Here is a 26440-nt window from a genome sequence, read left to right as displayed (position 1 = left end):
GTGAGAGAAAAGAGACTCTAAGCTGCAGCCTTGTCCCTTGAGAACAGTGACCTCAGTTACCTTACGGTCCAGTGGGGGAAACCCACAACACAAATGTCCCTGTTTACCAGAGCTGTCATAGTGATGGCCACTTTTGTTTTCCGATAGGGGACCAGGCGGTGTACTCCATTAGGTACCTGAAGAAATCCCGAGGGACATTCCTGTTGTTTAAATTAATTATTTAACTCATGCCTATTTTCCACCTACCCAGTGTCTCAGTGACCTTGAGCCATGCCTGCTGGCACACGCGGAACCACCAAAGAGTCTCCACGGTCAGACACTGCAGACAAAAGCTCACCCTTTCACAGCTGTGCCTGGTTTTACACAGAATAGTGAAGTCTGTGAATTAACTGTATTAGTTAGAACACTATCGTCAGGGATTTAGGGAATTTGGGTCAGGTTTTATACCTACCCTACTACCTCTCGCTGGACCTCCGTTCAATCCTTTAATCTCCTGGCTTCTTGCTCTGTCTGTAAGAGAGACGCCTCTGGCAAGGCTCTGAGTGCAGTAGCTGTAGGAATAAATTAAATAATGGACTTAATATCGCCACCGAGAATGGAGCAAATTGCTCTTTTGTGGGATCCATTAGCTTGACTGAGAATATTAGCACAGGATTCTGAGTGTATGATTGATGTTAGGAGTAAGATAGCATCCATTTTCATTCTGGGCTTTGCCCTGAAATGACTCAGGGTAACAGATAAAGAATATGAGGTGGGGAGAACTGGGAAAGGGAGGGAAGGTATTGGCCAAGAAGGAATAGGAAGGCAGAGGAGGAGAAAGAGGAGACAGATGTCGGGGTGAGTGTAGAGGCAACCCCGAAATCGAGGTTGCTAAGTGAGAGAACTGGGGTGGGGGGGGGATGTGAAACGAAGACTCCAATCAGACCAGGGCTCACTGGAACCCTGAGGGAAGAAAGAGTGGATGGGGACAGACAGGCGGGGTTTATTTCCCAAGTTATCCCCGTCATTCTTTCAGTGTCGTGTTCCCCCACCCCCATGAATCTCAATCCTAGTCTCAGGAAGTCGGCTTTAATAACCCGAGGCAGTCAACTTTCCCCAGCTGAGCCGTAGGACGCTTGATAGAGACTGGTCTCTAGGTGCCTCCCAGTGCTGGGTAGCAGCACAAGGAAGTGGGGAGAGAAGGTTCTGTAGATATTTCAGCCATACTCAGTCCTCACAACTCCTCAAACTTTGCCCTCTCTGGACAACAGAGCATTCTATCACCTTTGTGGATTTATCTCAGATGAAAATAACAGTGGCATTCACAGCCTACATCACTGCCTGTGCGAGACACAGATGCCGTGTCGATTTTATAGAAGGAGTTTGAGGCAGTGCACAGTGGGAGCCATGCATGGGGGGTAGAGGACGATACCTAGCCAAGGAAACTGTAGCAAAGCTGACACAGCCATGTACGGTTTTACAGAAATTAAGTCACTTGATTTTTTTTTTTCGCAACGCTCTGACATTGTTGCTTTTAGTTACTCTCATTTTAGAAAAGGAAATCAGACAAACTGAGATTTGATTTATATCTTCTGTCTGGTTTCAGTGTGAGAACAAAACCAAACTGTAGGAGACCAATTTTAAGCCTTTCACCAGAAGTCTGTGTGGCGAGTCTGTGAGTGCGTGCGCGCCTTCACACGCGTGCGTGCGTGTGCACGCATTTGTTCTGCTTGTATAAAATATTGGCTCAAAATGCTGGATTGAGTACTATAGTGATATTTTATTTGTGTTTTAGTGAATAAAACTTGCCTAAAAATCAGAAGGACAAAGAGAAGCCACTAGAGGTCAGGCAGTGGTGGCAAAAACCTTTAGTCCCAGGATTTGGGAGACAGAGGTAGGTTGATCTCTGAGTTCAAGGCCACCCTGGGCTACACAAGATCAACGCAAAAATAAATCCAGGTGGATTTGTTTACATTTTTATCCTGGTACTAGGGAGTCACACACCTTTAATCCCAGCACGCGAGGGAATATAAAATGAGAAGAGAGGCTTAGTATGCTTAGTCTGCTTGGTCTGCTTAGTCTGCAGTCGCCCAGCCTTGGTAGAGGTAAGACTTCTCTAGTGGCTTGGCTGCTTTGCTTTTCTGGTTTTGGGGTTGGACTCCAATATCTGTCTCTAGGTTTTTATTATTCATGCTACTGAGTACCTCTTAACTTAGATTTTTATGTATTATGTATACAGAATCCCTTTGACAGGGTTCCTTACAGATTTGGCCCAGGAATAACTTTCTCTTAAATGACATTATGATTTCTTCCACTCAACAAGGAGAGTTATGATATGAGAATTATGAAAATTCCCACTTCCCCTACTTCACGGTTATGGGGAAACTTGGGGTTTAGTTTCATGCTCATATGCTATTATTTTACCTGAACCAGGTGCTTATTATTATTATTATACTTCTTAATATTTTTTTCTATGTAAGCCACTTTAAGTCCTTTCTGGAAGAAAGCACAGTCTAAACAGTAAAAGGACAACAAAGTGCGATGCCTTCAGGGCCATGCTAGAGAGGTGATGACCAACCACAGTGTGTTATGTGACACCCCTGGAACCCTTTATCTGAAAGGGAATATATTAGAAACAGGGTTCTGGGAAGAGCCTCTCTTACATGGTGTTTATCACTTTTTTTCATGTCCCTTAAATAGCATTCCAAACCACTTTGGGGACGGAATATCAAATCTGGAGCGAATGAGCTGATTACTCTCATATGTCTTCTTACTGGGATCTAATTAAAGTTTTGAATCTTGTCCAAAACTGTGCTCTAAAATAAACCAATTTAAATCCACATTTATCAGTCAGGCTTACAATGGGGAATGGTTTCACCCATTTTGCTCATTCACCAGTGAAGAACTGGGCTTAATTTGTAGATTCTTATCTGGTTCCAACATTTTTTCCAGGAATACAGCATCCTTTATCTTGCGGATTGACAAACACTATCCACATTAGGTCATTCTTCAAGAGACGCCTTCTGAAGGGCCAAGATGCTGTGATTCAATAACAAACCCCCAGCGTCTCAATTTTGCTGCTCTTTCGACACTGCAAAGAACAAAGCCTTCCAGACCCAGGATGGTCATTAGGGGGACATAATGCTTTTAAGGAAATTCCTATAGAGAAGACAGGAGGAGTGGGGAGCGGGGAGGGGAAAGAGAGGAAGAGGAATGGGCAGAGAAGACAACTGCTGGGCAGAAGGGTATGAGTCTCAAACAAAGTCATTAAATAAGAGGGATTTCAGCGAGTCTTTACACTTCAGTATCTCACTACCGCATTCCTATCCAATCTCAGCTTGCCCTATATCCTGCGTTTTTACTTCTAATTATGTGATTTATCTCTGTTTCACTATTTACTTGACGGACATTTATGGAGATGCATCAGGCCCTTTGTAGCATACAATTTAAAGAGCAAACATATAGCATCTCACGAAAGAGCAAATGATAGATATTATACGGAGTGGTATTTATAAACCAACTGGCTCCTGGAAAGGTCTATAAAAATGGTGCCCGTCTACGGCACCCACGACTGAGTTGTGATTCCATTAAGAATCCATACTGGCTAATTCACATTTTTATGCAACACATAGAAAAGAATTTACTCCGACCATTGCTGATTGCAGAATCTTATCAAATGCCCCCAAATGAGTAATGGATTGGCCATATCTAAAATTGTTAACGCATTTCTAAAGCAGTTGCTTTACAGCAAATATTATCTACTACTTTGTGTAAACATAAAACCCGTGATCTCTCACGGAGAAGTGTGCACACTGCAGCTCTCCCAACCATTCCTCAGTACAATGCAGGTACTTGGTATTCCTGCCAAGCTGTGACAAATTCCCAAGTTCTTACCCGTGAAATGGGCATACAAGGCAGGTTTTTCTGTGGTGCACGAGCTTCTGGGTAGCTCTTACACCTGCACAAGAAAACTTTGGCAATGTGTTTATGTGATCATGTGGGTTTTTAAAAATTTTTTTTTTTATTTTTGTACAATTTGTTAAGAGTAAGATAGTTTAACCACTATGGGCTGAACAGAGGTCTCTTTCCAGCTGGATGTCCACCGGGTGCTAAGGGCTGCTGGAGCAGGTTAGATGTGCTGATTTGTTTGGTTTTCTCTCTTAAGAGGACCACCCAAACTGCACACATTTCAGGCCCCGTGAAAAGCTGCATCCGCCCCTACAAGTGGGAACAGAACCCAGTTCACAGGTGTATTGTGAAGGTTAAATAGCGAATACATGTAGAGAAAGCGAGGCCACAGGGGTCAGCATTTTACATAAGGTGAAGAGCATAAGGCTGTTATGTTGTCTGGATTTTAATTTTTTTTTCCATGGAAAAGGATTCCGCAGTCCTGGGCAACAAAGGATTTGCCATGATTTTCGTGGGCTCTAGCTATCTTTGAGTCTCTATAGTTATTCCAGATTGAGATGCTTGTATTTTGTGTGCCTTAAATACAAAGAGAGCATATACATCAATGTATATTAAAACCTTCTTCTGACGTCAAAACAAATGAAAATACCTTTGCTGGGCCCTAGAAGTTCTGTGAGCTGTGTCTAATAGAAAAGACAGGATTTGCCAATATGAGTACTAAGTTTCTCAAGCCGTGGGAAAGAATAAGGATAAAGAAAAGCAACTGTGGTACAACTTAAATGTGGGGGGTGGGGGCGGGAGTAGTACAGACTAGAAATAGGCATATGGACAGCAGGAGGCAGTTTGTGTTCAGATTACACAATTTAATGGAGGTGGCCACTCGGACACTCTTAGTGATCATCTTCTGGAAGACAGTATTATTTAAGGAATTTATTTTCCAACGCAGTGCATTTTTCAGGGGTTTTCTTGCCCATTTGATAGTTAAATTATAAAGAGGGAATATTTACTTTAGAAAATAAACTTCATCCTGCCAATTTGCAAATTGCTCTAGATTCTAGAGTCTAGAATTTCAGGCAAAGGTCTCTCACAAAGTCCTTGGCCTTGGTGCATCAGATAAGTCACAGAGGAAAACAAACTCCCCTTGAAAGGTGTGTCTGCAGAGCCTTGTGACAGCGTGCCAGTGGCTCCTGTCCGGCACATTTCGGAACTTTGCAAAAATTAATTGTGCTCAAGAGAACACCATCAAACGCGTCCGGCACAGAGCGTAAACATCTTCAAACCACAATTCTGCGCTACAAAACCCTCTCCAACTAATTTCATTTAGTGCTTTACTCAGGAGGAACACTGAGGCCAAGTGAAACTGCGGAAATAGGAACAATGCACGGAGGAAAAATCTCACCCCATTAAGGGATCCGTTTCTTCTCTGCACAAATAAGCCCACCACGCCTCGGAGGCAAGACTAGATGGCTCCAGGATGTTCTCAGAATGCCCCCGCGGGCCCTCAGGAGCTGAGAGATCCCGCACCAAGAAGGAAGGAGACCTGAACGGCAGCGCCTTGGCCCTCGGGGCAGTTTAGGTAATACACAAAATTATAAAAAGAAATCTAGCCAACAGACGTGCCTAAGGCAGAGGCTGGTGTCTGTGTACATTTTCGGGGCGACCCCGGTTTCCTCCTCCATGCAAGGTTTGCAAAGCGCAGTGACAGACGTACGGGAGCTGCGCTGGTTCCCGCAGGGCCGCCTGGTTTCCACGGGCCTTTCCTGAGGCTTTGCACCGGCAGGGCCGCCGCGCTCTCACCCGCGGCTCAGTGACCTTGCAAGGCTTGCGGCGCGACCCGAGTCTCAGCAGAGGCACCACCCTGGGCGCTGGGCCCGCGCGCGACCGAGCGGCTCCGACTCACGCGCGCCCTCTCGGGCCCGCGCCCGGTGCGCGCGGCAGGGCCGGCGAGGGGAGGAGGGGGTACGGGCGCGTGGGGCGGGGCCTGGGCGGGGCCTGGGTGCTGCGCCCCCCGCCAAGCTTTTTTGCTGGCGCCGCCCCCGGGCGCGCAGTCCGCGCCGGAGCGTCTCGGCTGTGGCTGCGGCCGTTACCGTCGCCTGGCGCTGCGGTGGCTCTTGGGGTTCTGGGAGGGCAGCGGCGGCCCGTCGTCGGTGGCCTCTGGAGCCTGCCTGCGAGGGGACAGGGAGACCGGAAAGGTGGCTGTCGTCGGCCGGCTCCTTCGCGATTGCAGTCCCGGGTTGCAGGGTCCGTGCTGCCCCGGGGCGGCGGCCGGCTGGGATGGCGAGATAGCGGCGCGGGAGCGGCGGGTGAGTGCGGGGGCGCGGCGCGGCAGCCTGGAGCGCGTGCGGGGGGGGGGGGCGCGTCCCCGGCTCTGGGGCAGCCCTGCTCGGGCTCGCGCCGTCCGTGCCAGCCGAGGGTCAACCGTGCTGTCCGCGTGGGCGCGGACTGCACCGCGCCGAACTTGTGCGGCGCGAAGGGCGGTGAGTTCCAAGGCCAGAGGTGACCTGGTGGGGGACGGGAAGGACCTTTAATTCCCCATCTGGAACTGGGACCTGCCAGATGATTTCTTGCCTCTGTGCCTCCGCAAAGTAGTTCCTCGTCCTTTCTGTTTTTATGGTGCATTTGACTGATTTGTCTATATTTCTAGGTGCTTGTGTCCGAAGGCGCTAAACTTCCTAAACCCCTAGTTAAAGTGTAGGCGAGCAACGTTAGGCTTCGTGATTGGTGGCATTCCTGATGTGTTCTCTAAAAGCACAGATCGTGAATTCAGACGCGTAGAAAACTGCACAGAATGTGTTGTGAACTTAACATGAGAGCCTGAGTAATGTGATTCCAGCCCCGTCTTCAACTGCCACAAGTCTGTCATTTACACTTGGGTTATCTTTGTGACCATTTTTGTATGTGTGCTTAAAGCAGTGAGATATTGACAGGACATGTGTGCCTTTATTGACTGACATTTACATAGAAATACATTCTTTGCATTTACTTTGTGTTTCCTTAAATACGGTGGTTTTTTTTTTTCCCCAGCAAAACTTTCAGTTTAAAGTTTGTCATTCAATTTGTCTTCAGTTGCATATTTAATTCAACAAAATTGCTCAGAGTCAAGTTGATGTGACTATTTAGTCAGGGGTTCAAAAGTGGTACCCAGGTCGTGCGGTGGCTGCGACAGTGCACAGTCTTTAATCCCAGCACTTGGGAGGCAGAGGCAGGTGGATCTCAGTGAGTTTGAGACCAGCCTGTCTACAGAGGTCCAGGACAGCCAGGATTGTTACACAGAGAAACCCTGTCTCAAAAAAAAAAAAAAAAAAAAAAAAAAAAAAAATCCCTTCAGCAAAAGTGGTGTCCACATTATATTTAAAACAACCTTCCTCCACCATGAAAAACTAAAGCTTTTTTTTTTTTTTTTGCAGCTGATGCTCTCCCCTCCCCTTACACGATTATTTTGATGCGGACCTGAAGTCTTTGTACTGCACTAGGAGCAGAGGCTTCTAGTTTAAGCTTTCCAAGGAAAGCCGACTCAGCATAGCCCATGCTTTTAAAAACACCACATTGTTCTCTTTGTTCCTTTCTGTCTTACATCCAGGTGGAAACTGTGTCCCTTTGGAGGCTTCTCTGAAGAGCTTTAAGCTCAGTTTAAGTAGGAGGTATATTTTCAAGGAGGCCTGGGCAGCTGCTGGCTCTGCCAGAGTTGAACGGAGGTGTATTTGCTTTGTACTAGGTGAGCTCACAAGGCTCTCGGCGCTAATTAAGTGGATTCTTGGATTCTCTTCTGGGAAATGAGAACCGGGCACTGTGCTATTAAACCAAGTGAAACTTTGCTGAGTTTTTTTTAAAGAAACTTTTGGTTCTGAAGACTCATTCTTGGGGGCATTGTTAGTAGTAGTATAGACGATCACGTGAAGATGTCATATTCATTGGGGGATGTCTCTTCATATTGACAAGACTCAGTAGTTACAGAAAGGTCAGAGTAAAAAGCGCACCTCTACCCCGCCACGCCCCCATAGCATCAGTAAGAACCAGGCTTCCAGACCCTTGGCTTTCTCTCTCCGAATATAGCCCAGTGCTCTGCAAACATTTTGCTCCTTTGTCTTCTGACTGACTGGGATACATTGTATGCCCTGTTCTGTGCCAGCTTAGCCTCCCCCTGCAGAGTCCAACATCCTGACCCTTGCCATCAGTCCCGGAAGAAAAGCCGCCTCACTCTCTCACAGCAGCTGAGAACTCCATTAAGGACAAACCGTAATTCACTTCCGTTTCTCTTTTCGTGATAGGTATATACATTCTTTCTGATATCTTGCTGTGAAATTATTGTAAAGTACTTTTTTTTGAGGCTTTTAAGTGGATTTTAGTTATTCCCAGGGCCCAAAGACAGCAGTGAGTTGCTTCTTCCCTTTGCAGGAAGTGGATGCCTGCTCTACCCAGTGCATATCCTTTGCTTTTATGACTCCAGAGTGACCCACAGGGATTTGTGGCATCTTCGCTGTGAAAGGAGAGCTTTGATGGGTAGGACCTAAAGTCATTCCCTTAATGACAGCTTGGGCCTTGTTTCAACAACAGAAAGGAACAAATGTGTAATTATAAGAATAATTCACCAAGGCAGGTGTGGGACCTTTAATCCCAGTATTCAGCAGGCAGGGGCAGATGGATCTCTGCGAGTTCTAGGCTAGCCTAGGCCACAGAGTTCCAAGTCAGGGCTATATAATGAGACCCTGTTTTTTTTTTCTCTTCAATCTTACGAGTTTAAATGATTTAGAATATGAATTGAATGCTCATGCCTTTTATTAAATCGACAGAATGGTTTTATGTTTCAGAAAGTTTGCTCGCCACTAAGTTAAAACCTGTGCTTTCTGTGGTAGATCACGCCGTCTTCTACTTCAGTGTGAATAAACTGCTTTCACACCTTTATAGGCTGGGAAAGGATTACTGCCAACTCTTAGGGGAAGGATGTTTTTGAAAATATTTGTCCTTGGCATCTCTTGTGATTTTTTTTGAAGCATAATGAACTGTCGAGCTTAGGTGGTGCTAATGCTGGCACTGGAGCCTTACCACATTGAGTAGCCTCATGTGATCATAGGTGGAGGCCGTGGGTTTTTTTGTTTGTTGTTGTTGTTTTGTTTTTTTCTTCCAGAAGCTGTGAGGATCCTATCAAAATTTAATTGAAACCCAATTGGCTCTGTTAGTACTTAGGGCGTGGCTTTTTTCCCTTTGTTATTTGGGAGCTAACATTGTGGTGCCAATACAAACGTGTTACTACTGTCCCTATTTGTTCTTCGTAAACGGGTGTTCATATGCCTTCTGTTAATATTCCGGGCAGTTTTCAGGGAACTGAGATTTAGTTGTGTGCAGGTTAAACACCTGGCTGTCATGAGTTTCCATCTGGATTGTGGAGATGAGTTAAAATCGGGGACCAGTGAAGACGATGCCAGGTAGTGGCAAGGACTGATGGACTAGCATGGCTGAGCTGGGTGAGGATGCAGCCTGAGGGGCGATGGCCAGAGGATCCTCATTGGTGTAGGAAGGTTGGAGCTGAGCACTGAATTCTCAGGAGAAGCAGGATTTTGGTGAATGGGGAGGTGTAGCTCAGGCCGGGGGCACCTAGGCGACCTAGGGCCACCATGGTGCTGTGCTGGGGGTCAGGGAGGAGGGGAGTTTTCCAGAACGTTGCTGGGGTTGGTGTGCTGCCTCTCTTTAGAGCTGTGTGGCAGAAGCAGACTGTGGGAGAGTCCTCCATGGGCTGGTGGCGTCAGGAGTTCAGGGCTAGGTCTTGCTGATTCCTGTTGCATGTGCAGCCAAGACACCACCTACTCTGGGCTTTATTTGTTGAATAACTGAACAAGTGATAAAGATATTAAAAAATAATCTTGCCTGTTTTTTGGTCAAGATTATATTTATTATTATTATTATTATTGGGGAGGGTGGTTCGAGACAGGGTTTCTCTGTGTTCGAGGTTCGAGGATGGCCTTATACTCACAGAGATCTACTTGCCTCTGCCTCTCAGGTGCTGGGATTAAAGGCATGCGCCACCACCATCCAGCACTAGTCAGAATTCTTAGTCAGGAAGGAGTCTTTATCTGAGCTCTCCACCTTGGTTCTGACCCTTGACCTACCACGTCTGTTATAGTTCACACACTCTGAAACTGTTGCCTTAAGCCAGTTGCTTCTCATTCTTCTGCCACGAAATCCAAGTCGGAAATGCTAAAAACAAAACAAAACAAGGCCCTTTTTAGTAAACCATAGTGATTTCCGAGAGAGATTTAGCCCGAATTTTCACTGTTGACCCCAGTGAAATGCCATTTGCATGGGAGTAAGAGTTTCTGGCGCCTGTTCGTGTGTGGCTGTTTAGGTTCTCCGGGTGTGCGGATCGCTAATGAGCTGTTCAGAAGTGTGTGTTTCACTCAGGTACTCTATTCTCACCGGAGGAATGTGTGTGTGCCTGCTCTATTTTGGGAAATAGCAGGAACTTGTGGTATTTCCTCTTCCCAACTCCTAATCTGTTTGTCTTTCTAAATATATGTTCCTTTATATTAATTGAAAGCTTGGGAAGTGGGTTTGATGCCAAGCAATGGCTGTAGCCGTGTCATAAGTGTCGTGTCTCTCTGCAAGAGTCTTGTCTCTCTGCAGATTGACGATTGGGCTCCTGTTCGGTATTAGGAGTTCTCTCACCCTTGCAGAAGGAGAGTTTGATTTTTCTTTTTAAATGCCCCCTCCGGACTGACTGATTCCTGATGATAGCAGCTTGCTTCCACATAAGATAACTGTATTTCCCTACTTGCTGGGGTTCAAGCTGTGCAGACAGTAAGAAAAGGATGGACTCTGAAATGCCTCAGTCTTAGCCCAGCAGCTCTGGTCGTTTTCGTGCTTGCACTGCAGGCAAATAGCCGATGCTGGGGGTGGAGAGATGGAGAGTGTAGAGGCCGAGAAATTCAAAGCACTTTCAAGCAGTTGCCTTGCAGTCCCCCACGGGTTGCAGAAGGACAGGAATTCCAGTTGTCTTCCATTGTTTCGAGTGACTGCACATATGGCCACATATGCTCCTTCTGGCTGCAGCCAAAGGAAACTCAAGTAGGTGCTCAAAAGCCTGCGACTTAGCGTTGGAAGGTGAGGGAAACTATCTGGTGGATTGTTTTGTTTCGTTTCCCAGTATACTTTTGAATCGTGGGGAAAATCTTGGCTATTATTTATTCTTTTGGTTTTATAAGGCTGAACCCGTTGGAATCAGCACACACAGCTAGAGTTGAGACTGATCTTGCTAAGTGGTAGTGCCTCGAAGGACCACTAGGAGGCGGTGTTACTTCCTGAAGGTGTGTGTGTGGCTTGGTGCTGTGTCGGCTCCCCAGAGCAGACTTCGGCAAGGAGTCCCTAGGTCGGAGGACAGTTGAAAGAGTGGTAGCAGGAACATCTGGTGGAAAATGACAAGTGGTGACAGATGTAGTGTTTCCCACGTCTAATATTAGAAAACGCTAACGGGGCAGTTGAGTTGCAATCATTTTGTCGACAGAATTATGTGGGTTGGTTGAGCTCCAGTGGGGGTAGGAAGGAGATGAGAATCTATTGCCAGGAGCTACATGCTTTAACCCCTGTGGCCAACTGGAGTGCCACCGTAAACACTGAGGCAGATGACAAGATGCCAGCTGTTTCCACACAGCAGTTCTGGAGACCCACCGCTTTGCCATTCTTTATGCCTTTGTGTTTGTAGCATAGCCGTGTATAAGGTGAGAACAGTCGAGAAGCTTCTCCAGGGAACTTTACTCCGTGTTTACATTAGGGTACCTGGGTCACCCAGTTTTACTGCAGTTTTAACAGATGGTTTTAGGGCAGAACCTGTGTAAGATCTAGATAGAGAGGAAAATGCACGCTCTTGGGAAAATATAAATTCAGGGTTCAAACAACCTAGTGCACCTTGAGAGGAGCAGAGGGCCCTCAGATGGTGTCTGGAGTTTGATAGGTAAAGAAACTGAGCCCTAAAGGTGCCACGGTTTGCCTGGGAACAGTCACTGGCGGCTCTCATCTCAACCTGCTTGTACTAACTCTCACTCAACCCTAGGATTCTAAAGTAGCATCACCCTGAGGGGTTCACCACTGTCGATTTCCATGTGTCCTCAGCACTGGCGTAGTGTCCATTGGTGGCACCCCGTATTTGCTAAATAAATATATAAAAGAATTTTGAACCTGTCAGATTGGTACATTAGCTGTGAGAGCATTTATACAATATGAAAGAATATGTACTTTCTCATTTAATTTTTTTACTCTATTATATAGAATATTTTAAAAAACAATAGAGTGTTTTAAAGCCCAAACTCCCAACCCTAACAGTGTCCAATTCGGCATGTGTAACTGCACCATGCCTCTTCCTGGCTGTACACTGGATGTTCCTGGAGTCACCTGTCAGTCTGCTGGTGTCTGGTACCCTCAGCATTTTGTCTCCACTGTTTGAAAACATAGGTACTTTTGAGGTTGAGTAGCTGTGTCTTGAATTGTTTACCTTTCTTCTAAATGTATCTTATCAGCGATTTTGCTGTTTAGAACCTTATGGCCTGGGCAGAACTCGGCTATTTGAAATCAAATCTAGCAAACCCTGCAGGCTGTGGAAATTGTCGTTTCATGATGCTCCTGGCGGATGTTTGAGTTGTTGTAACTTTCCAGGAGGGCAATTTTGTATTACTCATCAAAAGCCTCAAAAATGTGCCCTGTCCCTTAGTCAGGCATTTCTACCCCTAGGAATTTAAACCATGAGGGGATGAAGGAAAAAAAAAAAGCATGTATATAGAAACCAGCTTCAGCCATAGTCTGGCCTCACCCCGCCAGTGAGTGGGTGCTCCAGCTGGGAGCCCAGTCTTTCCCACAGGGGTCACCAACTTGGCGGGAAGAAGTTAGTGGCATGTATCAGAAGGGAGATGGGGGGGGTTGCCTACAGATGCTGAGGGGCTGCTCCCCCACAATATACACCCTAGAACATCCCCGTGATTTGCCCGGACTATTTTGTTACGTTGTTTATATAAGTTACACACTGGAAACAGCTTCCATGCTCAGTGATAGGATGGATTGTGATATTCACATGTAACAGAGGAACAGTGACGTAGTGGGGACAGATGCTGAGAACTCATCATCTACGAGCCAGAGGACAAGGTGGCATGCGTAGGAGAGTCTGAGTTTTGGCGTTGGAGTATGTGTGTGCATGCTCATGTGTAGGACAGTCTGAGTTCTGGCGTTGGAGTATGTGTGTGCATGCTTATGTGTGTGGTCAGTCTCATGCCACGTTATAGAAAGACGCTAGGGGGATCATTTCTGTGTGGAGCAACTGAAGCGCCATTGATCTTTTAAGTCCCCTGAATTCCCAGTATCTGAGAGCATGTGGTACAGTTATAGGGTGGGAGGAAATCCCATTCCCGTTCCCAACGTGGTGTGAACTTGAGTACGTTTTTTATCTGTTCGGGTCCCCGTGATGCTGCCTGCTCTTGGTGCTTACCAGTAGAGAAGGTTTGCCAAATATACCCCAACCTGATAGGGTGATGACAACTGAGTGTTCTTAATACCAGAGAATTTCTAGGTAGAATGTGTTGTTGTATAAATTACCCAGGTCACGAAGGCCATTTCAGGGCACCCTGACACAATATTGTTCCTGGTCACTGGGAAATATGTTGAGGTTTTTTTTTTTTTTTTTTTTTATGGTTTTTCGAGACAGGGTTTTTCTGTGGTTTTGGAGCCTGTCTTGGAACTAGCTCTTGTAGACCAGGCTGGTCTCTAACTCACAGAGATCTGCCTGCCTCTGCCTCCCGAGTGCTGGGATTAAAGGCATGCGCCACCACTGCCCGGCTGTTGAGTTTTTAAAAGTAAAGCATTTATGTATTTGCGTGTGAGTACGCATGTGTGGTGGCACATGCCACGGTGCAGGTGTGGAGGAGAGGCCAACTGCCAAGGGACCATTTTCTCCTTCCGCCCAGAAGGTTCCAGGGATCTAATTCAGGCCATCAGCCTTGGGTCTTTGTTATTGGTGTCGTTTTTTTTTTTTTAAATTGAAGACGAGTTTTTTCCGTCTCTAGTTGTATTGAACAGTCCTATGATACATTCTTCAAGATTAGAGCTGACTCATTCAGTGGCGGGTGTGTCTGTTTTTGCCAGGCACTGGATAGGCCCCAGTGCCCCCGGACTCAGGTGCCCTTGCCCCTTGAGTGACACACAGGAGCAACCACTGCACCGTGGAGCCAGGAGGTCCACTCAGTCAGTGGTTGTCACTGGAGGAAGGTAGCAAGGTAGCAAGCCGCAAATCCTGGCCTCCCGTCCTGTGCTTTCCAAAGGAAGCGCGTGATGTTACTTTTGAGTGAACACAAACACTGTCGTCTGCTTGTTCAACCTGCTGGATGAGCAGCCGCGCCATTACGTCACCTTGTTGACATTTACAGATGACTTATATTAAACTTAGGTGACAATTTCTTGGGCTTCTAGGCTGAAAATTGCTTCTACATCTCCTGGGAAGGGCACACCTTCTGTGACTGTGAGGGAGAGTGCATGCTTTTGTGAGATTATCTTGGGTAATAAGTTTCCTCGTAAATCTAGGATGCATGGGATGTATGTGTATTCTGAGTGAGAAATTCCAGCATGCCATCTTCCCACGAGACAAGGGCAGTTGTTCCTCTCACGACAGTACGTGAAACTGCACTGCCTCTCATGAACTGTGACAGTTTTGAACGTTGGTAGCAGTTGTGACCAACGTGCAATTTGTGGGTCCGCAGTACGCACCTACATAGGTTCTGGGATGGCACAGAGCCTCAGCAGTCACAGAAGTCACCTTCATGGCAAATGCTGGCCTTACATTTCATTTCCTCTTATAGCTAAATAAAAGAAGATCATTTTATGCATCGTGAATTCTGTAGTCCTCATGGGGGTTATAGACATATCCAGGGGCCTCCTGCAAGGTCAACATGTTATCATATATCATATTTCTATCCATGCCAGTTTCCCACAGCTTATATCACTCCCTGCTCCTCCTCTGGAAACAGAGGAGTTAGCTTGCTTCCCTTGGGGGTGGGGTCACTTTCTACAATTTCTCCTTGTGAGAAGCAAGGAGTTTGTTATGGCAGGTAGGCAGCCAGCTGTGTTGTGTCGCTATGAAGACTCCGACTCGGGACTAAGTTCAGGACGTAGCCAACTGTTTCCTGAAGGCCAGGCTCAATGAAGCTAGAGAGGACTCTGTTCTGGACATTTCCAGCTCACAGCAGTCAAAGCCCTGAACCCTGTCTTTCTTTGTTTGTTTTCGAGACACCGTGCACGCTGTCTTACCGTGTGCCACAGGCTGTGTTGTTGGGGTCAGACTTAAATGCTTACAGGACAATGATGTGGAAGAAGCTACAGAGCTAGGTCTGCCTTTTGTTTTGTGCTTTTGACAGAGGTCATCAAAAGCGCTTTTTATGAGTTGTTTTTTTTTTTTTTTTTTTTTTTAGATTTTGTTGTTGTTGCTGCTGTTGTTTGCTTGCTTGGTTTTCTTTTGAGACAGGGCCTCACTCTGTAGCCCAGGCTGGCTTATCCCCAAGTGCTGGGATTGCAGGTTTCAGCCACCTCACCCAGCTTTGCATGAGCCTCTTAACTCTCCAAGAAGAAAGACAGCAGGGTGCTCTGGGAAGTAAATGGCCCCTGAAATGTGATTTAGACATTAATGTCCTTCCGTTGTCATCTGTGTGATAAGCTTGGTCCCCTGGGGGTTGGGATCCCACAGTTCCTTCTGAGCACACGCCTAAAATGACCCAAAGACCCTCCACTGAGTTCCACCTCTCAAAGTTCTTCTCTAATCCCCAGCCCCAAGGACCTTAGAACTCGGCACAGTGGACCCCTGGGGGACATAAGCCATCAAACACAGCTACCAGGAACTTGCAAATTCTTTTCTGGGTCAGAAATGAAAGACTTTTAATGTAGCTTGTATCATTTTGTTCCATAATTGAGAATTCAGAAAAAATACTTGCTCATTTTATTAGCCGCTGTTTCTCTACTGGGAGTTGTTTGTTGTTATTATGCATCTGTGCGTTTTTAGAAAGTGACCTGTCTTTAGAGTGTGGGAGACACACCATTAATCCCAGTTGGACTTGGGAGGCAGAGGCAGGCAGATCAGTGGATCTCTGTGAGTTTGGTTTGCATCGTGAGCTCCAGGTCAGTCAGTGCCACATAGTGAGCGTCTGTCTCAAGGAAAAAAAAAAAAAAAGTGGAAAAAGCTTCAAAAATGACACAGGTAATATACTTACTTAATAAAAATTGAGGAAACTTAGAGACCGATTCTTTTAAGGTTTCAGTCTCAGCCTTCAGAGGTAACTCCATATGATATTATAGATGATAGATTGATTTCTGTGCATATTTAGACATTGTACTGACTAATTTTATGTCAACTTGACACAAGCTAGAGTTATTAGAGAGGAAGGAGCTTTAGTTGAGAAATTGTCTTCATAAGATCTAGCTGTAAGGCATTTTATTAACCAGTGACCAATTGGGGGAGGGCTCAGCCCATTGTGGGTGGTGCCACCCCTGGGGGCTGGGCAGTTCTGGGTTCTATAAGAAAGCAGCCTGAGTAAGCAAGGGTAGCAAGCCAGTAAGCAGCACCTCTCCATGGCCTCTGCATCAGCTCCTGCCTCCAGCTTCCTGCCTTGGGTGAGTTCCTGTCCTGAATGCTTTTGATGATAAAACCATTATATGGAACTGTGAGTGATGTAAACCCTTTCCTCCCCAAGTTCTTTTGTAATATGACTTAAAATGTAGATTAAATTAATCGTCTTCCATGATGCATAACTATGCATAATGTTACATTTACAAAGTCATTTATTCGGCTTATTTGACATATTTCCTCCATACCTTTTTGTGTGTTGGGGAGTTTTTATAACTCCTGGGGGTTTCAGCACTGAGGAAGTGAGCTGGGCCTCTCTCACTCGGTGACACGTGCCTGTCTTTTGGGGAAAACCAGGCAGTAACATGCCGAGATACCGATGGGTACTCTAAGGGCTCAGTGGTGAAGGGTGAGGACTGTGTGGGTGGGCGGCAGGACTTGTGGGAGGTCACTAGGGGCCATTTTTTTCCCTAGGCGATGCCAGAGGGCTTGCTGAGCAGGTGAATGCCAAGTCAGACCTGAGCAATACATAGAACCTATAGAGAGGTCCAGGGAAAGAGGTTCCGTGCAGCAGGAGTAACATATGCATGTTCTTGAGGGGGACCGGGCCTGGTTGCACATGAGGAACAGAAGGAGGGAGGCCATGGTGACTGAAAGGGAAGAGGCGTGTGTGGAAGGGGAACGGAGCCTGCCAGGGTCATGGGAGAGAAAGTGGAGTGTGTTTATAAGACTTGGCCCCAGTTTTAAATCCACAGTGACAGGGTCTGATGGCTATTTTTGGATGGTGACCATGGCTGCTCTGTGCAGAATGAGTGTGTGAGGAGCAAGGGTGGAGTGTGCGAGATGGCTGCTTCAGAGACGGATAACAGTGCAAGCAAGAGGCTTGCATGGCTGAAACTGGGACTAGCAATGAGCAGAGTGGGCAGTGTTTGGTTGCAAAATGAATGAGGCTGTAGCTACCAGGCTGGTGTGCAGAGGAGGTGGAGGCTCCCATGCAGGAAGGGGTGGATCAAGAAGTGCTAGGGCGCTTTCCTTTGCTTTGTTTTGGGGAAGGCTGAGGCAGGATCTTGTTGTATAGTCTTGGCTGAACTGCCTCCTGCCTCAGTCTCCCAGGGGCTGAGATGATAGGCAGGGACCACCACGCCTGGCCTGTGGTTTCTGCAAGTCGCTTTTCGAAAGTGTCTGTACCATTTTTTGATAGTGGTAAGACTAGGGGAGAACAAGTTGGGGGACTGTGACTCAAGCATCTGTGTGGGGCGTGAGCTCAAACTGTCTGAGACCGGCAAGAAACAAGTTGTGTTTCTGGAGAGAGGGCAGGCGGGAGCTCTTCAGACATCTAGGGAAAAGTCAGAACAATTTAAAAAGCAATGCTTGCAGGTTTTACTTAAACTAGCATGCGTTCTTAAGAAACTCGTAAGAGTGCTGCAAGAGGTGGCCAGAATGCTGACAGGGGTGGGACCTTCCGTGTCTCCACATGATGCGCACTCTGGTCTTCTCATAGACAGTGCAGGTGCACAGGGAACATCTTTGCCATTTTGTCCAATATCCCTTGCAGAAAAGTTTCTAGAAATGGCTAGATTTGTTGTTGCTGTTGTTTTGTTGTTATTTTTGTGTTTCGAGACAGTGTTTGTCTGTGTAGTCCTGGATATCCTAGAATTCACCATATAGGCAAAACTGGCCTCAAAGTCACAGAGATTCTCCTGCCTCCTGCCTTTGCCTCCCAACTGCTAGGACTAAAGGCATGTGCCACCACACCTGGCACTGAACTGAGCAAATAGTGAACGATCAATAAATGCCTATCAGATTTATCAGAATGATTTGTCATTCTTACCACAACCACCATCACCGCCATCATCATCGTCAAGTCAAAGGCTTTCAAGTAAAGTTGCATCATAACGTGACTCAGAATTCAGACCTTGGAGTCACGGTCACAAGCCGGGTTCCATTTCTGACTTTGCTCTTTACAGATCATGAGACTCTTGACCCTTTTGTTTCCTCATTGAGTAACACATGAGAGACATCCCCCTGCCCCCAAGCTCTGTGGGGGAAAGAGAGGCTGTCAGAAATGGAGCTGGGTTTCAGCCTCTCCTCATTGGCCCCGTGGTGGCTGGCCTCATTCTCACTAACACTGTCTAAACCATCATGGGGCTGCATCGCACATCATATGCACAATTTATTGTCCATTAACGTCTCTTAGTGTTTAAATTGTGCGTTCTTAACTTCTGATTTAGTATCTTTTTATGTTTTGCCCATTTCTGTGTTCTTGTATATCAAAACTGTCATATTTGTTAGATGACATTTTCCTTAAGGGAAACATCAACGTATCCAGTTTGCTGAGTAAGATGGTTTCGTGAGCTATTTCTGTCGACTGTAGCAGGCGTATGTACTAAGCTGCAGGAGCACCGGAGGGTTGGATTCAGGGAACATGAGCTGGGATCTGATGGACAAGTGATGGAAAAGGAGATCTGGGAAGGATGTCCCCGGTGGAGCAGTGACAGAGGAAGACAGAGTCCTGTGTGTTTGTTGGACTTGAGTCATGGGCCATAGAGGAAGGGGTGGAAGAAACCTGGGGTTCAGGGAGTGAAGCTGGTAGGAAATGGCAAAGAACTTGTGCCACGCTCTGACTGGGACTTCCTCAGGGCCAGGGAAGACTGACTGTGTGCCCTGGGGGACTTGCCTGGGATCTTGCAGCAAATGAGGGCTGAGAGGGCCTCGGCAAGCCTGAGCCTGGGCATTTGTCTTATTTCTCCAGTACCAGTGTGACAGCAAAGGAGACAGTAATTATGTTGTCCTTAAAATGAGACTGGAGTAGTGGGGAACCATTCGGCATGTGATTTGGAGATTCTCGGGGCTTACTTACCCACGATCCTTAGGATGGATTACATAGGGAGTGAAGAGATGAATTAGAACATTTAAGAGTAAGGTTTTTGTTGAACTCCACAGGGACAGGCTCTTCCCTATGTCTGGTCTCAAGAAGCTTCATATAAAGGACACGGGCCCACATTGTAATATGGCTGCCAAAGTAACAGTATAATAATTTGGGTAATAATTTGTGCATTTTATCTGTAATTATTCTTTAGACTAAAAGAGAATCTTCCAATTTTAATACCCCTGGAGGACAGGACTGTTACTTTGGCAGCCATGGTACAGTGTGGGCCACTAAGTTACAGTTTCTTCCCTAACCTGTATCTGTTCGTGTCCCATGTGTTACCACCGTTGTCGTGTTCATTTGTACCCTGAAATTGCCAGTGTTACATGTGTTCTGTTGAGTTAACTTATTGGGTTTTTTTTTGGCATCTTCCTTACCACATGTGCTGGATTTGCTCTTCTTTTTTTTTTTTAATTTATTTATTTATTAAGGATTTCTGCCTCGTCCCCACAACCGCTTCCCATTTCCCTCCCCCTCCCCCAATCAAGTCCCCCCCCCTCATCTGCTCGAAGAGCAATCAGGGTTCCCTGACCTGTGGGAAGCCCAAGGACTGCCCACCTCTATCCAGGTCTCGTAAGGTGAGCATTCAAACTGCCTAGGCTCCCACAAAGCCAGTACGTGCAGTAGGATCAAAAACCCACTGCAATTGTTCTTGAATTCTCAGTATTCCTCATTGTCCGCTATGTTCAGCTAGTCCGGATTTATCCCATGCTTTTTCAGACCTAGGCCAGCTGGCCTTGGTGAGATCCCAATAGAACATCCCCATTGTCTTAGTGTGTGGGTGCACCCCTCGTGGTCCTGAGTTCCTTGCTCATGCTCCGTCTCCTTCTGCTCCTGATTTGGACCTTGAGATTTCTGTCCGGTGCTCCCGTGTGGGTCTCTGTCTCTGTCTCCAACTTGTGCAACCACTCTGGAAAGCAGTGTTTCGGTTTCTCAGGAAATTCGGGATCAACCTACCCCTGGATCCAGCAATACCACTCTTGGGAATATACCCAAGAGAGGCCCTATCATACAACAAAAGTATATGCTCAACTATGTTCATGGCAGCATTGTTTGTAATAGCCAGAACCTGGAAACAACCTAGATGCCCTTCAACGGAAGAATGGATGAAGAAAGTATGGAATATATACATATTAGAGTATTACTCAGCAGTAAAAAACAAGGACTTCTTGAATTTTGCATACAAATGGATGGAAATAGAAAACACTATCCTGAGTGAGGTAAGCCAGACCCAAAAAGAGGAACATGGGATGTACTCACTCATATTTGGTTTCTAGCCATAAATAAAGGACATTGAGCCTATAATTCATGTTCCTAGAGAAGCTAAATAAGGTGAATCCAAAGACAAACACATAGGCATCCTCAGGAATATTAACCTTCATCAGGCGATGAATGGATTTGCTCTTCTATACATTGTTTTCCTTCCGCAGCCTTAATGGCGGGCTTCCTTTATCCAGCACATTGATGAAAGATGTCACACACACACACACAGAAATCTGTCACAGTTGTTTATCCCTTCTGTCCTGCTTGGCATCATTAACTAGCCCTCCAAGTAAGCTGGTCAGCTGGTAAAGGGAGTCTTTAGCTCTGTTTATTGAGAGTAGTTGTCTGGTTCTCAAACACCCTTGGGACCTTAGGGAAGATCTCATTCACCTAAGAGACCTTATGTCTTTTCCTGCCTCTTGGTCTCCTAGTCCAAGAGTTTGTCAGGTCAGGGGTACAGCTGGCCACTGTGACCCAGTCTCTCTTCCAGATCAATACTTTCTCAATACTTTGTGCATGTAGTCAAATTCATGATCAATATCAGGCCTATGGATCCCTGGGGTGTAGATCCCTGCCACTCCAGTGCTTAATCCAGATCCTCAACTCGATGGACTGTACAATCACCTAGAAAGCAAACCTCAGGGGTGCGTGCGTGCACGCCTCTGTGTGTGTGTGTGTGTGTGTGTGTGTGTGTGTGTGTGTGTGCGCGCGCGCGTGCCTGTGTCTGTTTCCAGAGTAGTTTAAGTGATGGGGCAGACCCGCTGTGAAGGGAGTGATGCAGCACTATGCGCTGGTTTTCGTTCAGGTTGGATGAAGCAAAAGGAGACTAGGAGAACTTTAGCTTTATGCTGATTAGCGACAGAATGTGACCAGCAGCCTCCTGTTCCTGCCATCAGGAGTTCCCTACCTTGCTGGTCTGACACTCAAACCAGGAGCCAGAATAAACCGGCCCTGCCTTCAGGCTTCTTGTCACCTCTTTGGTCACAAACAGTTATGCAATCTGCTTCTTGACAAAATGACCCTCATTGAAGGATTTCTGCCAAATACCAATTGCTTCTAAATCTTTGGGTTTTTTTTTTTCTATTCCACTCTTACATTTAAGGTGGAGCAAGCCCTCCTCCCCTTCTCCTTTCCTCCTCCTTTTCCTCTTCCCCTTCCTTCTTCTCCCCTTCCCTGCCCTCTTGTTCTTTTGAAAAGCATTCATAGTCTAAGCTGATGCCTAGGATTTTGAGGTCTGAGAATAAAAGGAAAACAAACAGAGTTCTTTGGGGGTAAAAGATTTCAGATTCTTGACTAGAAAAGTACTAAAACATTAAGACACATTTAGGACAGTATGTGTGCATTTGAAATACAAATATTAGAACAATTACATTTTAAGATGAGAGGGGTTTTTTTGCCACTTCATTTTCAGGCAGGCATTTAATTGTCTCCCTACGAAGTGTTTTGGCCTGGAAGTGTGTTTTGTTTGGCTCGAATTGTGTTGCGGTATTTCCCCCCTAAATGGCATTTAGAAATAAGGAGATTTCACTTTTTTTTTTTTTTTTTTTAAGTAGCAAAGCCCTTCCTCTAATCAAGAATGGAGAAAGCCTGGATAGGCCTCCAGTGTCCGTAGGTGAAGGTGCCTATGCTGTGGACAGCAGCTCTTCATCCCTCTTCCTTCTGAGTCTGTGTGAGACAAGACAGAGGTTCAGATTTTGAAACACTGGAAGCTCCATAGCTATAGGACGCCCCGTGCATCTCTGGTGGGAAGCAGACCGAGGTGCAGGCTGGGGGCTGCAGCTCACCCCTGCCGCACTACATTGGCTACTCACAGCCACTTTGGCTGTCTGGTTTCCGGGTGTGTTCGCCTTTGCACCTGCTCAGAGAGGAGCTCAACTAATCAAAAGTATGCTCCGAGTCGGAAGGGGACCGCTAAGACGGATTTTTCCATTTCATCCCCTTGGCGCAGACTTTCGAATCAGGGTGTAAATTATCAAGGGCTCGCAGCAGCAGGTGACGAGTCCCCTCGTACAGCATTAACTCAACAAGGTGGAAGGAGAGCACGGTCTGCCGCTGCTGGGTGCTCGAGGTAACCGACAAGGTGCCCTAAGAGGACAGCCCCTGTAGGGTTGTGTTTGCTTCCTTTGTTCTTTGTTCCGGGAGCACGTAAAGTAAGGACAACCTTGAGTCAGAGGCCTGCCATTCGAGAGCTAAGACCTAACCGTCCAGCTTTGTCTTTGGTCTTGTCCCTGCTGCCACCATTTTAGTGACAGTAGGTGCTGGAGCCCTGGACTCCGGCCTCGGGATCTCTGGTTCTTCTCTTGTGGATTTCAGTTTCGTGTGGTGTTCCCGAGCTGAGATTTCCCAGCCCTGCCTCTCAGCTGTGGGGCCTTCCCTGTGTCTGGGTGTCTGACTCTAAAACGAGGGAGGAGAATGACTCTTCATACAGCTGTCATGAGAATTAAACCCAATAGGGAATTTAAAGAACTTATAAAGGTGCCTGCCCCTGAATAATGTACATACAGTTCATACTGTCTGCAAACTCAGAGTTCCTCTTTGCCTGGCAGAGATAGCCAGAATCAGCATCGGAAATGCACAGAATGATTGCGTAATAGCATTTTCCTCCCAGAATTCCTGCAGCCCTTTATGAGTGGGTTTAATCTCTGTATTTAGAAAAGAAACTAACAGCAATTTGAGCTAAGGTTGTCATTTTGTTTCTAAATGTATGTGTTTACCTCACTCTCTGGCATGTAAAGGAGCCGTGGGGGAACAGTTGAGATATCTAAGTCCTTACTAAGAACTTCGTTTGAATACATTTGGTCCAGTTGTTAAATAAGTCTTGAATATAAAGTGCTCTTAGATGTAAAAGGGTCATAAGGCAATGGTCTGTTCAAGGAGTTTAAAAATCAATAGGAAAGATAGTAGAAACAGGGAGAATATTATCTCTATATTTTGTGAAAAACATGAAAAATGAATATTAAATTACAGGTAGTGCTTTGCTTGAGATAAGAGGGTTAGCTTCAGAACCAAGAAGCATCCATGACCCTAGAAAAGAGAGGGTGGAGGAGATTGTGGTGTGGACATTACATTGTAACTTTGGCTATAGTATCAGTCCTGTGGGTGGGCCAACCTCCTGCTGTTTTCTCTGGAGCTAGAAAGAGAGGGCTGGAGAGAAGGGGGTGGAGGGGGGATGGGGTGGAGAGAAGGAGATGGAGGGGGAATGGGATGGAGAGAAGGGGATGGAGGGGAGAGTGGGAGCTGCAGCTTCTGGGCAAAGCCCTTCATCTCACGAGGAAGCTGCATTGGTGAGGTCCTAGTTGGAGACATGAAATGAATTAAAAGATGAATTAAGTCACCTATGCTAGAAGTGGTGGGGGTCGTGGCCAAGGAAATTCGAGGAATTGAGGATGGGAAAAATAAGGGGTGTTGGGGAGTAAAATTGGTGATTAGATGGGAAGGACAAAGAAGGAGTCAAGAGTGACTGTCTTGAGCGATCCTGAATTGGCCCGTGGCCTGAGGGAACATGCCTAGGGGGAAAGTGAGTTTCCTTGTGTTTCCTTTGGAGTTTTGAGGACTCCCGAGGCATCCAAGTGCATATGAAGCATCCAAGTATTTTTTTCACATTTCTTGGGAGCCTACTTGAGTGGATTTGTGTAGATAAGCGCACACTTGTCTGGTAAATGGTTAGTCTGTAGCTGGGCAGGGGCCAATTCTGTGAAACAGATTTGGAAGTCATTAGCGTATGAGTGGTGGTTGAAGCCACAAGAGTGGATAATACCCAGTGAGGGGAAAAGAGTGCGAAGAGCCAGCAGTCACCAAGCAAGCCGAGGAGGAGCGCTCCCTGCTGGTGTCAGGAGCCAGCAAGGGAAGGGGCAGATTTAACGCGCACTTGGCATTCGTGGTACTGACGGGGTAGCTGAAAATGTCACCTTGACGTTGCCTGTGGGGAATTCCGCACCTGACAGTCCACAGTCAAAACACCGGTCACCAAAACCATTGTACAAAATGACTTTGAGACTACCCAGTGCGTGGACTGTGTAAAGTGTAAAGGAGGTTTGGGTTTGGGCTCCCTTAGGTAATTCATTGTACTTATGCAAGTACCAAGGTGCAAAAGAAAGAACAGTCGAGACTCTCAAGCACTTCTGGTCCTAGCAGATTCTAGCAGGTTGGATGAGGAGGACTGGACTTGTTCTAAGGAACTGCTCTGCTCTTGGTTGTTTTGAATGTGAGCCTTTCTCAAGCTTTCTTACACAGTCACATCACTTGTAGGTAGGATGTTCTTTGGGTTATTTATTTGCTTGTTTCTTTAATTGTATGTTAACGTGTGTAGGTGCACACACATGGTTATGCATATGGAGGCCAGAGGTCAACCTCTGGTTTTGCTCCTCTGGGGCCATCCTGGCCTCCTTGCTTTTTGAAACAGTGTCTGTCTCTCAGTGGGACCTGAGGCTCACAGATGAGGCTAAGCTGACTGGCCAGGCAGCAAGCCCCAGGCATCTTAGTGTATTTGCCACCCTCCACCCCCAGCAATGAGAGCATAAGAGTGCCTCGTTGTGCTCAGCTTTTAAGGGGATGTCGGGAGTTGAACTCAGGTCCTCGTGCTTGCTTGACATGTACTTTACTGAATGAGCTGTCTTCCCAGCCCTGGGAGTTTAATAATAGAACATCTCACTCCTGTAATAAATGAAAGTTCATTGTTTACTAGTTAATTATTACTTATTGAGTCACTCCTAGAGCCTTGCCAACATGAATGATGAGTGAACAGACATTGCTCTTGAGGGGGAGAGAGCATCCATCCCTGAAAGGCAGGAAGAATGGGGAACACCATAGAAGATACTGCAAGGGATGCCCATAGGGGCCATGGTTGTGGGGAGGCACTGAGCCATTGGATATGTCGTATTTAGGGAGCTACTGTGGTGTGGGAGAGGCCTAGAGCCAAGCATCTAGAAGGGTCTTGTTCATCACACGAACCCAGCTGTGTGTGGAGGTCCCGAGAAGCCTTCAAAGGAGTTTTGAACGCATTCTTGTTTTGGTATTCTGGAGCTGACAAATGGAGACGCTTTTGAATTAACAGAAGGGCCTCAGTGGAATGAAAATTGGCCAACTTGGCATGGAAGATCTTGAGAAATAAAAATCTTGAAGACATGTACTAAAAACTGTTCTTGGGAAACTGAGATAAAGTAAGACAAGAAATAAAAATATTCTATTTAAATCATAGACTAGCATGTTCTTGGGGGGCGAATATTCTACATTCATTCACCATGGTGGATGTGTTTTATAACATAGCAAAAGTTAAATTTTAATATTGTTGTCCTGCCTGCAGGATGCTGATTAAAGTCTGATACAATGGACTCCCTAAATACTCTCATGCCTGGAGTATTTTATTAATGTTTTCACAATGACCTAGTCAGAAGTTACCTAACAATTCAAAATTGCTAGGTCAAAACCCACTTAATAGGTATTTATGACCTAGAACTTCAGTAACAGATTGGAGAAGTCATGCGTGTCAACTCAAAAGGAAAAAGAATGTGGAAACGGAGTAGTGTCAGACTGAGATTCTTAGAGTTGGTAGGCAGGCACCGATAGCCCTGTTAGTTGACTTTGGTGCCTGGGGTGTCCTGGTGTAAGGTGTGGGAACCACGCCTCCAATGTCGCTTCCCATGTGTGGGCAACACTTGGGATATCATATGGCCTAAGGATAAGAACAGCGTGTGGGCCTGTCATTATGCTTATGGGCCAGACATTGTGCCTCTTTGACAGGGGTGTGACTATGGAAACACAGGGGCTACCCTTTTTGCAGG

General features: G+C 46.3%; 1 protein-coding gene across 2 annotated transcripts in view; it reads left to right on the top strand.

Moving 5' to 3' along the window:
* The window catches only part of Lifr (LIF receptor subunit alpha), a 101125-nt gene that overhangs the window by 33958 nt on the left and 40727 nt on the right, over positions 1-26440 (top strand). The window contains exon 1 of one of the 2 annotated variants that reach the window (XM_041631033.1): positions 5950-6191. The exons of the other annotated variant lie outside the window; for it this stretch is intronic. The gene's annotated coding sequence lies outside the window, so the exon portion shown is untranslated. Of the gene's footprint in view, positions 1-5949; positions 6192-26440 lie in introns of those variants that run through there. 2 annotated transcript variants of the gene reach the window in all.

This window comes from Microtus oregoni, unplaced genomic scaffold (genome assembly GCF_018167655.1).
Source record: "Microtus oregoni isolate MIOR12 unplaced genomic scaffold, Mior012 000036F_ref0000092, whole genome shotgun sequence".
Classification (NCBI taxonomy): domain Eukaryota; kingdom Metazoa; phylum Chordata; class Mammalia; order Rodentia; family Cricetidae; genus Microtus; species Microtus oregoni.
The sequence above is the reverse complement of the archived record's forward strand: the minus strand, read 5'-3'. Positions and strand labels throughout refer to the sequence as shown.